The sequence below is a fragment of the Nicotiana tabacum genome, chromosome 9 (genome assembly GCF_000715075.1).
Source record: "Nicotiana tabacum cultivar K326 chromosome 9, ASM71507v2, whole genome shotgun sequence".
Lineage (NCBI taxonomy): Eukaryota > Viridiplantae > Streptophyta > Magnoliopsida > Solanales > Solanaceae > Nicotiana > Nicotiana tabacum.
The window spans coordinates 97,790,995-97,802,585 of NC_134088.1; the positions used below are offsets into that span (position 1 = coordinate 97,790,995).

General features: G+C 39.7%; 1 non-coding gene across 1 annotated transcript; it reads left to right on the top strand.

The window, feature by feature from the left end:
- The first annotated feature begins 426 nt into the window (after window positions 1-426).
- Window positions 427-501, top strand: TRNAP-UGG (transfer RNA proline (anticodon UGG)). The gene has a single exon. It is a non-coding gene; the product is annotated as a tRNA-Pro (tRNA).
- The last annotated feature ends 11,090 nt before the right edge of the window (window positions 502-11,591 follow it).

An 11,591-nucleotide genomic window follows, 5' to 3' on the forward strand; every position in this document is an offset into this window, starting at 1 on the left:
ACCTATGAACCTAGAACTCTGATACCAACTTGTCACGACCTAAAATCTAACTAGTCATGATGGCACATAACCTAACTAGCTGGGTAAGCCAATTTAACAAAAATCCAATACCAATGAGATTTACTGAGAGAAATAAGGACAATAATTGAACTTCTATACAAAGAACTCCCAAGGTTAAATCACAACCTTCTAAGATTTAGAGTTTACAAAGCTGGTATAAAATAAATACATCATCTGTTTGAAATATACATGAACATATTCAAAATTCTAAAGTTACGAAGGATAAGAGGCAGCAATGACCAGAACACAGGTACATCTTTAATGCCAGCTCCTTCCAGTCATACTCGCACTCACACTAGGTAGGTACTTGAAACCAAGCCAATTTTGGCGCCGCTTTATGATAATGAAAGCTTCGGGGTGGTGAGACGAGGTGTAGCGCAGTCTGGTCAGCGCATCTGTTTTGGGTACAGAGGGCCATAGGTTCGAATCCTGTCACCTTGATGTGGTAGCCTTCTCCGTGGTCGGGAATGCATTGATTTTCTGATTCCTTCTTTCTCGGCAACTGCTGGCTAGAAGGCGAAAACCGCTTTTGCCAATCAAAGCCCCAAAACTAGTAAGGGCACGAGTGCCCCAGCAAGCCGCTCACTGCTGGTAAGTCATACTCCGGAGGGGCAAATCCTGCCCAAGTGCTAATATAAGCCAATCATGGAATGAATCAATAAAGCCTGCTGCGGCGTGCAACCCAATCCCATATACATACTCATAATCAAGCCCTCGACCTCACTCTGTCATTAATCTCTCCAGCCTCTCAGCCTCACAAATCTCATGCCAATCGGGCCAAACAATGATAATATGATGTAAGACAAATAATATCAGAGACTAAGATATGATATGCATTGAATGAGTATGACTGAGTAAGTATATGCAATTTAAGTAAATAACTCAACATCAGAAATGCCCTCACTAGGTTCCAACAGGATAAGCATATAGCCTAACATGGTTTCTAACATAGTTCACAGCTCAATGACTCTAGCATGTAGAAATTTCATGGATAAAGACAAGATTAGGTAACTAAACAGTGCCACAGAATCAACCGAGTCATAATTCACACAGTGCACGCCCACACACCCGTCACCTAGCATGTACGTCACCTCAACACCAAACACATAACATGTATATTCAGGGGTTCATATCCTCAGCACCAAGTTTGGAAGTGTTACTTACCTCGAACAAGCTGAGTTCCAATATCGAGCAAGCCAAACGATACTCCTAAAATGCCATATCGCGCGTAACGACCTCCGAACGGCTCAAAACTAGCCAAAAGCAACTCAAATACATCAAATAATGTTTAGGAAACAAACCCAATTGATAAAGGCCAAATCTTTAATCAAAAGCCCAAAGTCAATCCAAAAGTCAAACTTGGGCCCATACCTCAGAACCAGAAAAACGTCACAAAATCTGATAATCCATTCAATTACGAGTCCAATCATACTAGTTTCACTCAAATCTGACTCTGAATCGATGTTCAAAATTCAAAAATTCAATCTATGAAACTTTAAACTTTAGACAAAAACCACAAATTTCTCTCTTGAAATCCTCAATCAAATGCCAAAAACAAAGATAGATTCATGAAATAAAATCAAAACCGAGTATATAACACTTACCCTAATCCATATGGTGAGAATCGCTTCAAATCGTCTCAATCCGAGCTCCATAGATCCAAATATGCAAATAACTGAGATGCTGGTTGGTCAACTCTTCCAACTTAAGGCTTCTTAGTTGAGAACCCTTCTTCCAAATCAATTTCGAATAACCTAAAAATAAAAACTGACGATTCACACAAGTCATAATACCTTGTACAATGCTGCTCAAGACTTCAAATAGCTGAACGGAATGCTAATGCTCAAAACGACCGGTCGGGTCATTACACATCCTTAGACCAACGAACATATAACTTACCCAGTGCATCAGAGATTGCGGCAATAATGGAAGAAAATTCTGGAAACACTATTTCTGAACCATATATACGAATTGATACCCATAGTAATAGAGCTTCGTTAGTAAATTATTACTACAAAATTTATGATCCTTTGAAGTATCCGTTATTATTTTTGTATGGTGAAAATGGATGGCACTGTGAAATAAAAAAAAACTATTCACATGAATAATCTGACAAGAAATAGAGCTCCTTGTAAACATAAGCAGTTGCCCAACATAGAAAATATGTGTTCAGTTGATGGATTTCTTGACATGGAAGCAGAATTGCCGCAAAAAGGAAAACAAAAAAGAGATACAATGTCTTATCGAGAGTATTACTGTTATAAATTTCAAATAAGAGATAATGAAACAAACGGAGTAGTATATTGTGGAAGAATATTCCAACAATTTATAGTAGACGTATATATAAAACTTAAAACATAAATATTAGACTTTTTCTCATTTAATAAGGATTTATTTAGAATTGAAGTGTTACAAGGAATGTATTCTGCCTTCCCCTATGCCTTTGGACAAGTGAGTAGAATTTTTCTTATAAGCCAATTATATGTAGTGTTTGTGTAACGACCCGGTCGGTTGTTTCAATTATTTTAGCCCCGATCCCCTAAATCATGCTTCCTCTATGCTATATTGTGGTTATGTAACTTATCGGGGTGTTTGGTTTTAGTTTCGAGTGAGTTTCAGAGTGAAATGGGATACATAGTCCCTAAGTTGGAGGTTTTAAGTTGTAGGAGTTGACCATAGTTTAACTTGTTTGAATATGACTCTGGAATGGAGTTTTGACGGTTCCAATAGTACTGTAGGGCGATTTTGGTCTTAGAAGCATGTCTGAATATTGATTTGGAGGTCCATAGGTCATTTCAACGTAAATTGGCGAAAGTTGGATGATTTTGGAAAGTTTGACCGGGAGTGGACTTATTGATATTGGGGCCGGATGCCAATTCTTGAAGTTAGAATAGGTCCATAATGTCATTTATGACTTGTGTACAAAATTTGAGGCCAGTCGGAGTTGTTTTGGTATGAATCGACTTTGGTTTTGGAATTCAGCAGTTCATAATTGCTTAGGCTTGAATTTGGATTGTGATTCATAGAATCTACGTTGTTTGATGTGATTTTAAACTCGAGTAGGTCCGTTATGTATTTTGAAACTTGTTGGTATATTCGGACGGGGTCCCGAGGGCCCCGGGTGAATCAGATGGAAGTCGAATCATTTTTGGACTTAGTGTTCTACTGAAGGTGGGCTGTTTTGGTGTCATCGCACATGCGGAGGGATTGACCGCAGGTGCGGGCTCGCAAAAGTGAGCTGGTGATTGCAGGTGTGAGAATGTCTTAGCCCAAATGGGATCTCAAGTGAGAGAAAGGGACCGCATCTGCGCTTCTGCAGGTGCAGAGATGTGGTCGTAGATGAGGAAGAGGGGCCGCTTGGTCGTCCTTCGCTGAAGCAAAGAATACTCTGCAGGAGCGTGCTCACAGAAGTAGAAATTTTGGACTTAAGTGTTTTCCACACCTGCGGTGGTTTTTCTGCAGGCGCGGCATCGCAGAAGCGACCCAAAGACCGCAGAAGCGGAAGTCGCTGGGCAGAAAAGGGGAAATTTGAGGGTTTGATTCAAAATTCATTTTGGGACTTAGAGAGCTCGGTTTGAGGTGAAAGTTCGAGGAATTTTCAGAGAGAACTTTGGGGTAAGGAATTCTAACTCGTTTTTTTTTAATTAATTCACATGAATCTATTGATACTTTCATCATTTAATTAGTGCTTTGAAGTTGGAAATTAAGAGAAACTCTTTAGGCTATATTTTGAGTTTTGAAAGGTGAAATGAGGTCGGATTTAAATAATTCTTGTATGGTTGGACTCGATATCGAATGGGTGTTCGATTTTTGTAATTTTGGTTGGGTTCTGAGATGCGGGCTCGGGGTGACCTTTTGGGTCGATTTCTCAATTCTTTACAAAAATCGTAATTTCATTGTTTGAGTTAGTTTCATATAGTTATATTTATAGTATGAAATTGTTTTGTCTAGATTCGAGCCGTTCAGAGTTGGAAAATCGAGGGAAAGACCTTCTAGTTGATTGATTTAGCGTGGTTTGAGTTAACTGACTTGTCTAATCTTATGTGGAGGATATTCCTCTTAGGATTTGGTATTGTTGTGATAATTGTGATATGTGAAAGCCGTGTACACAAGGTGACGAATGCATATTTTCATATGTCTACTTAACATGTTGTAGTCCTCATAATTAGTCTAATTTCATATGTCTACTTATTTTACCTCTTATTTGCAAATTTTCCTACTTGTTTAGTTGAATTACTTTCTTTCTTTTATTCCGTATTCATTATTTAACTATTAAATCCTTACTTGAAATTGCTATTCTTAGGATATCTTGCAATTGAATTTGGTATTGAGTTACAAAGTTCGTGGTTCCTATTGAGGTAAGGTGTAAATTGTGAAAGATCATTTTATTGAGTTACTCTCCAGTTGTTTTTGTTGAGTCTTTGTGTACATTGTCGTTCAGTTGTGGGCTACTTGTTGTGAAATTCTGTTATTGTTTGGCTTTTCTAAGAAGTTGTGATGTTGGGCACTTGAGGTGCTAATTATGATACGTTGTGATATTGATACACATGCGGTGGTCTAAGGTCTGGGTGTTGAAATGCATGCGTTGAGATAAGGTTGACTTGATACGCGTGGCTAGTAAGGGAACTACTAGAAGTCATGCGGTGTGATAAGGTGGGCTAAAACGCAAGATGCTATTTCGGGAAAAATGATTTTCAAACTAAATGTAAAGGCTCCCGCGGTGATATAAGGAAAGATTGTGAGATATTTTTATGATTTAGGGACTACGAGGCGGTACCTCGGTAGTGGACCTTGTTGATATTTCTCTATTTGTTGTATTTGCCTTGGTTGTTTATTCCCTTAACATGTAAATCCTTGTTTCCTTCCGTGTTGTATTAACTGTCTTAATTCTGTGTTGTTAATTTTCCATAAATTTATTATTGTTTTATTTCCATTGTCATTATCATTATATCGTTATATCTTTTGTCTTGTTTCATATTATCTCTAGTAAGGCCTTGAACTGACCTCGTCACTACTCTAGAGAGGTTAGGCTTGGCACTTACTGGGTACTGCTCTGGTGTACTCATACTACGCTTCTGCATATCATTTTGTGCAAATCCAGGTACTTCATATGAGTCTCGGCATTAGTGAGCTGAGGTTGCTTTGGAGAGTTCAAGGTACACCTGCCCGCGTCCGCGGGCCTTGGAGTCTCCTTCTATCCTGTTTTCCTTATTTCATTACACTATCTTAGACATTGATATATAGGATTGTTCAGTACTATTACTAGAGCTTGTGACTTATACTTCACCAGGTTTTGAGAGTTGTACATTTTGAGTTACAGATTTTATTTATGCAGTTGTTGAAGTTTTGAGATTTTAAGTTGCTATTTCAATTATTCCGCAAGTTGATAGGCTTACCTAGCTTTAGAGACTAGGTGCCATCACGACTTCCTATGGAGGGAATTTAGGGTCGTGACAAGTTGGTATCAAAGTCCTAGGTTCATAGCTGTTATGAGTCACAAACAGGTTTAGTAGAGTCTCACGGATCGGTACGGAGACGTCTGTACTTATCTTTGGGAGGCTATGGAACTGTTAGGAAAAACTTCACTTCTTTGATTCCTTATCGTGCGAAGTTATTGACTTCAGGATTCTAAACTTCTGTCTTTCTATTCTCTCACAGATGGTGAGGACACGCATAACTGGATCAGATGACCAGACACCCACGCCCCCTGCTACAGCCGCGAGAGGCCGGGGCTGGGATAGAGGCTGGGGATGTCTACGTGATTCAACTAGAGAAACTACACTAGCAACCACAGAGGAGCCACCAGTAGCTCTAGCTGGAGAGTAGGCACCTGAGATACCTGTTACTGCCCCAGCACACCAGGAAACTCTTGCCCAATTTCTGAGCATGTTCGGCACTTTAGCTCAGACAGGGTTGATCCCACTTGTTCCTGCCATATCTCAGGCCAGGGGAGGAGCACAGACTACCGCTGCCCGTACCTCAGAGCAGCGAGTCCAGGTTGACCAAGTCCCAGAGGTCATACCAGTGCAGTCGATTGCCCCAGTTCAGCTCGAGGCTAGGGCAACAACTTGTGAGGGAAGAAGCTCAGGCTCAAGAGGTACAAGAAGTACCACCCTCCTACTTTTAGCGGCTTGGATTCAGAGGATGCCCAGGGTTTTCTTAAGGAATGCCATCATCTCCTTCATACTATTGGTATTGTAGAGTCTAGTGGGGTTGCTTTCACTACATTCCATCTTAAGAGAGTGACTTATCAGTGGTGGCGAGCATATGAGTTAGGTAGTCCGGCCGAGGCAACTTCACTCACTTGGGCTCAGTTCTCAGATATGTTCTTGAGGGAGTTTGTTCCTCAAAGTCTCAGGGACGCATGGAACGCAGAGTTTGAGTAGTTGCGCCAGGGTTCTATGACCGTATCGGAGTATTCAGTCCGGTTCAGTGATTTGTCTAGGCATGCACCAGCCTTTGTTACTACTGTTAGAGAGCAAGTTCGTCGATTTATCGAGGGGCTCAACCTTGGTTTTAGATTTAGCATTGCCCGATAGTTGGAGATGGACATCGCATACCCGCAAGTAGTGGAGATCGCTAGGAGATTAAAGGGTATGTGGGCCTAGGAGAGAGAGGAGAGGGAGGCCAAGAGGCCTCGAGATTCTGGCACATATAGTGGTGCCCGTGCCCAAGTTGCAGCTTGTCATGGTAGGGGCTATATGAGCCGCCCTGTTCATTCGTCATTTCCAGCTTCCAACAGTATTCTGGCCACTCCTAGGCCCCATTCTCCCTATTTACACCGCCATAGTCTAGTGCACCTCCTGCACGGGGTGCGTTCAGTGGTTAGTCCAGCCGATCAGGCCCGAGCCAACCATATCAGCCACGTCCTCTGATAGCTTGTTTTGAGTATGGTGATACTCGTCATATGGTAAGGGATTTCCCCAGACTCAGGAGGGGTGCACCTCCACACACTACTCAGGCTTCACGTATTCCACCGGGTCCTCAGGCTTCATGTATTCCACCGGGTCCTCAGGCTTCTCAGTCCATAGTCACCGCACCAGTTGCCACTCCACATGCACAGCCAACTAGAGATTGAGGTCGGGAAGGTGGAGGTTGCCCTAGAGGGGGTGGCCAGGCCAGATATTATGCTCTTCCTACTAGGACGGAGGCAGTTGCATCTGAATCAGTCATCATATGTATTATTCTGGTTTGCCATAGGGATGTATAAATCTTATTTGATCTAGGTTCCACTTATTCCTATGTCTCATCTTACTTTTCTCTATATTGGGTGTATCCCATGATTCTTTGAGTTCTCTCATCTGTGTCCTCACTTGTGGGGGATTTCCTTGTTGTTGACCTTGTGTATCAGTCGTGTTTGGTTGTCCTTAGTGGTTTTGAGACCAGAGCCGATTTATTGTTGCTCAGTATGTTAGATTTTGATATTATTTTGGGCATGGACTGGTTGTCGCCCTATCATGCTATTCTTAACTGTCACGTCAAGACCGTGACATTGGCTATGCCAGGATTACCACGGTTAGAGTGGAGAGGTACTTTAGATTATGTTCCTAGTAGTGTTATCTCATATCTATAAACTCAGCGGATTGTTGAGAAGGGGTGTGATGCATATCTAGCATATGTGAGAGATATTAGTGTTGATACTTCTACCGTAGAGTAAATTCCGGTTGAAGGGATTATCCAGATGTATTCCCGGTGGATCTTCCAGGCATGCCGCCTGACAGGGATATCGACTTTGGTATTGTTTTGTTACCGGGATCCTAGCTCATTTCTATTCTTGCATATCGTATGGCCCCACCAGAGTTGAAGGAGTTAAAGGAGCAGTTGCAGAAATTGCTGGATAAGGGTTTCATTCGGCCCAGTGTATCATCTTAGGGTGCTCCAGTCTTATTTGTAAAGAAGAAGGATGGTTCTATGTGCATGTGCATTGAATATCGCCAGTTGAACAAGCTTACAATGAAGAACAAGTATCCATTGCCTCATATTGATGACCTATTTGATGTAACGACCCGACTTGTCGTTTTAAGAATTAACGCCCCGTTAACTGACTCAAGGTCCCGAGAAACCTAATAATATGTATTATGAATTGCGTGTGCGGTCGAGTTTGGTTTTTGGAAGGTTCAAAATTAAATTGGAAGAACGATCCTTATTTTTGAAGCTTAAATGAAAAGAGTTGACCAGAGTTTGACTTTTGAGCAAACGACTCCGGAATAGGATTTTGATGATGTCAATAGTTTCGTATGGTGATTTCAGACTAAGGCTTATGTCTGGATTTGGATTTGGAAGTCCATAGGACAATTTGACGTTATTTCGGGTTAATTTGATATGTTTCGGCACGGGTTTTGGAAGTTGGAAGATTTGGAATTTTATGAGTTCAATTTGTGGTGCCGAGGTAGGCTAATGTGTAAGTCCCCGTGAATTTCTAATTCTAATTCGAGCAATTTCAAGCTTAGGAATACAATTTAATTTAGACCCGAACCACATGAGAGTTACTGGAGTGGATAAGGTTATTTAGATACTTGGGGATAATTATTTTAGTAATCTTTGAGTGTTGTAATAATGGGGAACCCTTGGATGTTAATTTCAAAGCAATAAGACTATAGAAATTACAATGAGCTAAAACCTTATAACACAAGGGATAGCACCGGTGGAAACATACTGCACCTGATTTTAGCAAACCAGTGAGCTAAAGCCTTATAGCACAGGGATAGCACCAGTGGAAAAATACTGTACCTGGGCCTATTAATACATGAGCGGGAGAGAGAAGAATAAAAGGATATCAAGACTAGGGTTTTTCTCTCCATCACCCATCCAGCCAAGGTTCCAATATACACCTAAGGTGAGTTTTTAAGTGTGTTTTTATGATGATTTCACTTCTCAATCACTAGTTACAACAAAGTTTTGTATTGGATTCCATAGGATTTCTTCAAAATCTCAAGAACACCCCAAAAGTTGACTTTCAAGATTTGGTCTACAAGAGATAATCTTTCACCCTTAAACCTACATGATTGGATTGTTAGTGAATATATGAGAAAGAAATAAGTACTAGCACTTATAAGATGGTGATTGGAAGCCATAATTACTTAAACTAGATTATTGGGTGTTGCAGAGATTTTGTAATGAGTTAATTAGTAAATTTTGACAAGAGTGGGTTGCTCTAGTGGTAAGCACCTTCCACTTCCAACCAAGAGGTTGTGAGTTCGAGTCACCCCAAGAGCAAGGTGGGGAGTTCTTGGAGGGAAGGAGCCGAGGGTCTATCGGAAACAACCTCTCTACCCCAGGGTAGGGGTAAGGTCTGCGTACACACTACCCTCCCCAGACCCCACTAGTGGGATTATACTGGGTTGTTGTTGTTGTTGTTGTTGTTGTTGTTGTTGTTGTTGTTGTTGTTGTTGTTGTTGTTAATTAGTAAACTTTGGTAGATATGAGTTCATTGATGATTATAATGATGCTAAGAAGGAAGTTAGTGGACAAAGGATGTTGTATTATATGTTGTTGGTGGGAAGGAGGGATTATTGGATGAAGAAACACCATTACTAGAGGTAGTAAAATGCTATGTACTCTAGGTGTTTGATAAAATGCATAAATGACCAAAAATCTGGAAATTTGTTTACTAATATTGGTCCAATTGAATTATGTTGATGTAGATTGAAGTTGTAAGAGTAGTGTGAGGTTTTAATACCACTAAAGAGCTGACTTAAGAAAGCTCGATTTGTAGCGGTATTATTTTCGAGGGATTTTCAAGGAAATCATCGGGATTTGAGCCGTTCGGAGGTGGCTTCACTTGCGAAGATCATTTAAAGGTTCGGTTTAGTTTCGTCGAGGTAAGTATCTTGTCTAACCTTGAGTGGGGAAAATTACCCCTTAGGCATTGAGTCTTATGTGTAAATTGTGTAATTGAAAATTATGTACGTGAGGTGACGAGTACAGACTTGATTTATATGTGCAAATTAAATCGGTTAAAATTCGTAGAAGCCCTTATGTATTAAATTGGAAATTGTTGGCACTTATTAAATCGTTTATTTATCATCCATCATTCCTTGTTTGCCAAAGTTGTTTTTATATGATAATTTTGAGTGATTGCCACTTTGATTTTTTATGTGAAATACCGTGGTTAGTTGGGTTGACATTTCTTGTAAATAATTTCATTATGGATTCCTTATCTACAAATAATTAATTAAATAAGCTTAAAAAGATGCGTTAATATATTTATAAAAAAATTGGATTAAAGAAGGTGTTGTCCTATGCTGAGTTACTTTTCCATCTCTGTTGTTGTTTTAAGGTTTTACATATATTTTGTGGAGCCTTGGGCTATTTGCTTTGAAATTAATTGATTTTTGCTGTATCTTTGGAGTTCGTTGTTGCCGGTGGGCAAATTGTGATATGAATTGTTGTATTGTATTGTCATTTAAACACTCACCGTGATGTTATTTATGCTTCCTACCTTGCTTGTTAATGATATACATGTGCTTGGTAAGGAAGAGTGTAAAGCACGAAGGGTGATGCCATGCCATTTCATATACATTATCATGTGAGGGAGAGTGTAAAGCACGAAGGGTGATGTCGTACCATTTGAGAGTATAAAGCACGAAGGGTGATGTCGTGCCATTTGAGAGTGTAAAGCACAAGGGGTGATGCCATGTCATTTCTATTATATTATCACCTGAGGATGGGAGTAAAAACACGAAGGGTGATGCCGTGCCATTCAATTATATTATCACCTGAGGATGAGAGTAAAAGCACGAAGGGCGATACCGTGCCATTATTTTTATATTATCATATGTTCATGGCACGAAGGGTGTTTCCGTGCAGGCGAGTACAAGAGACATACATTATATTGTGATATCTTTTCGTGTGTATACATTCATGCCTTTATCTAGAGATATTATTGTGCACCTATGTTTTCTATGTGACTTGTAATCGTTGTTGCTTCATGTGTGCCTCCACTTTATTTCTTTTATTGTTATTGGCATTTCTCCCACCTAGTTGGTACTGTTATATATATGCACGGTGAGAAAGAGATAAATGCACTAAGGGATATTGTTGTGCCAATTGATTTGACCTACATATATATATTGGGTGAGAAGGAGACAAGTGCACGAAGGTATTGTCGTGCCATTTGATGTGATATATTGAATATATTTCTCACACAAGGAAAGTTAAATGAGGTGTCACGTGGTGACTTTTACTTGAAAAAATTATATTCGAAAGGTATTTACTTAAAAGAATTATATTCGAAAGATATTTACTTGAAATAATTATATTCAAAAGATATTTACTTGAACGAATTATATTTGAAAGATATTTATTTGAAATAATTATATTCGTAAGATATTTATTTGAAGAAAGTATATTCGAGATATATTTAATTGTACGGATTACATTCTATAGATTTTTATTTGAAAAACTTATAGATAAAAGATGTATATTTTTAAGGACTTGATTAATTGGCTGAACTTGTGTTTATTATTCGTTTGAGCACTAATTATGGTGTTCTTGCTGCCTTGCTATTTATATCACTAGTTGATTGGTGT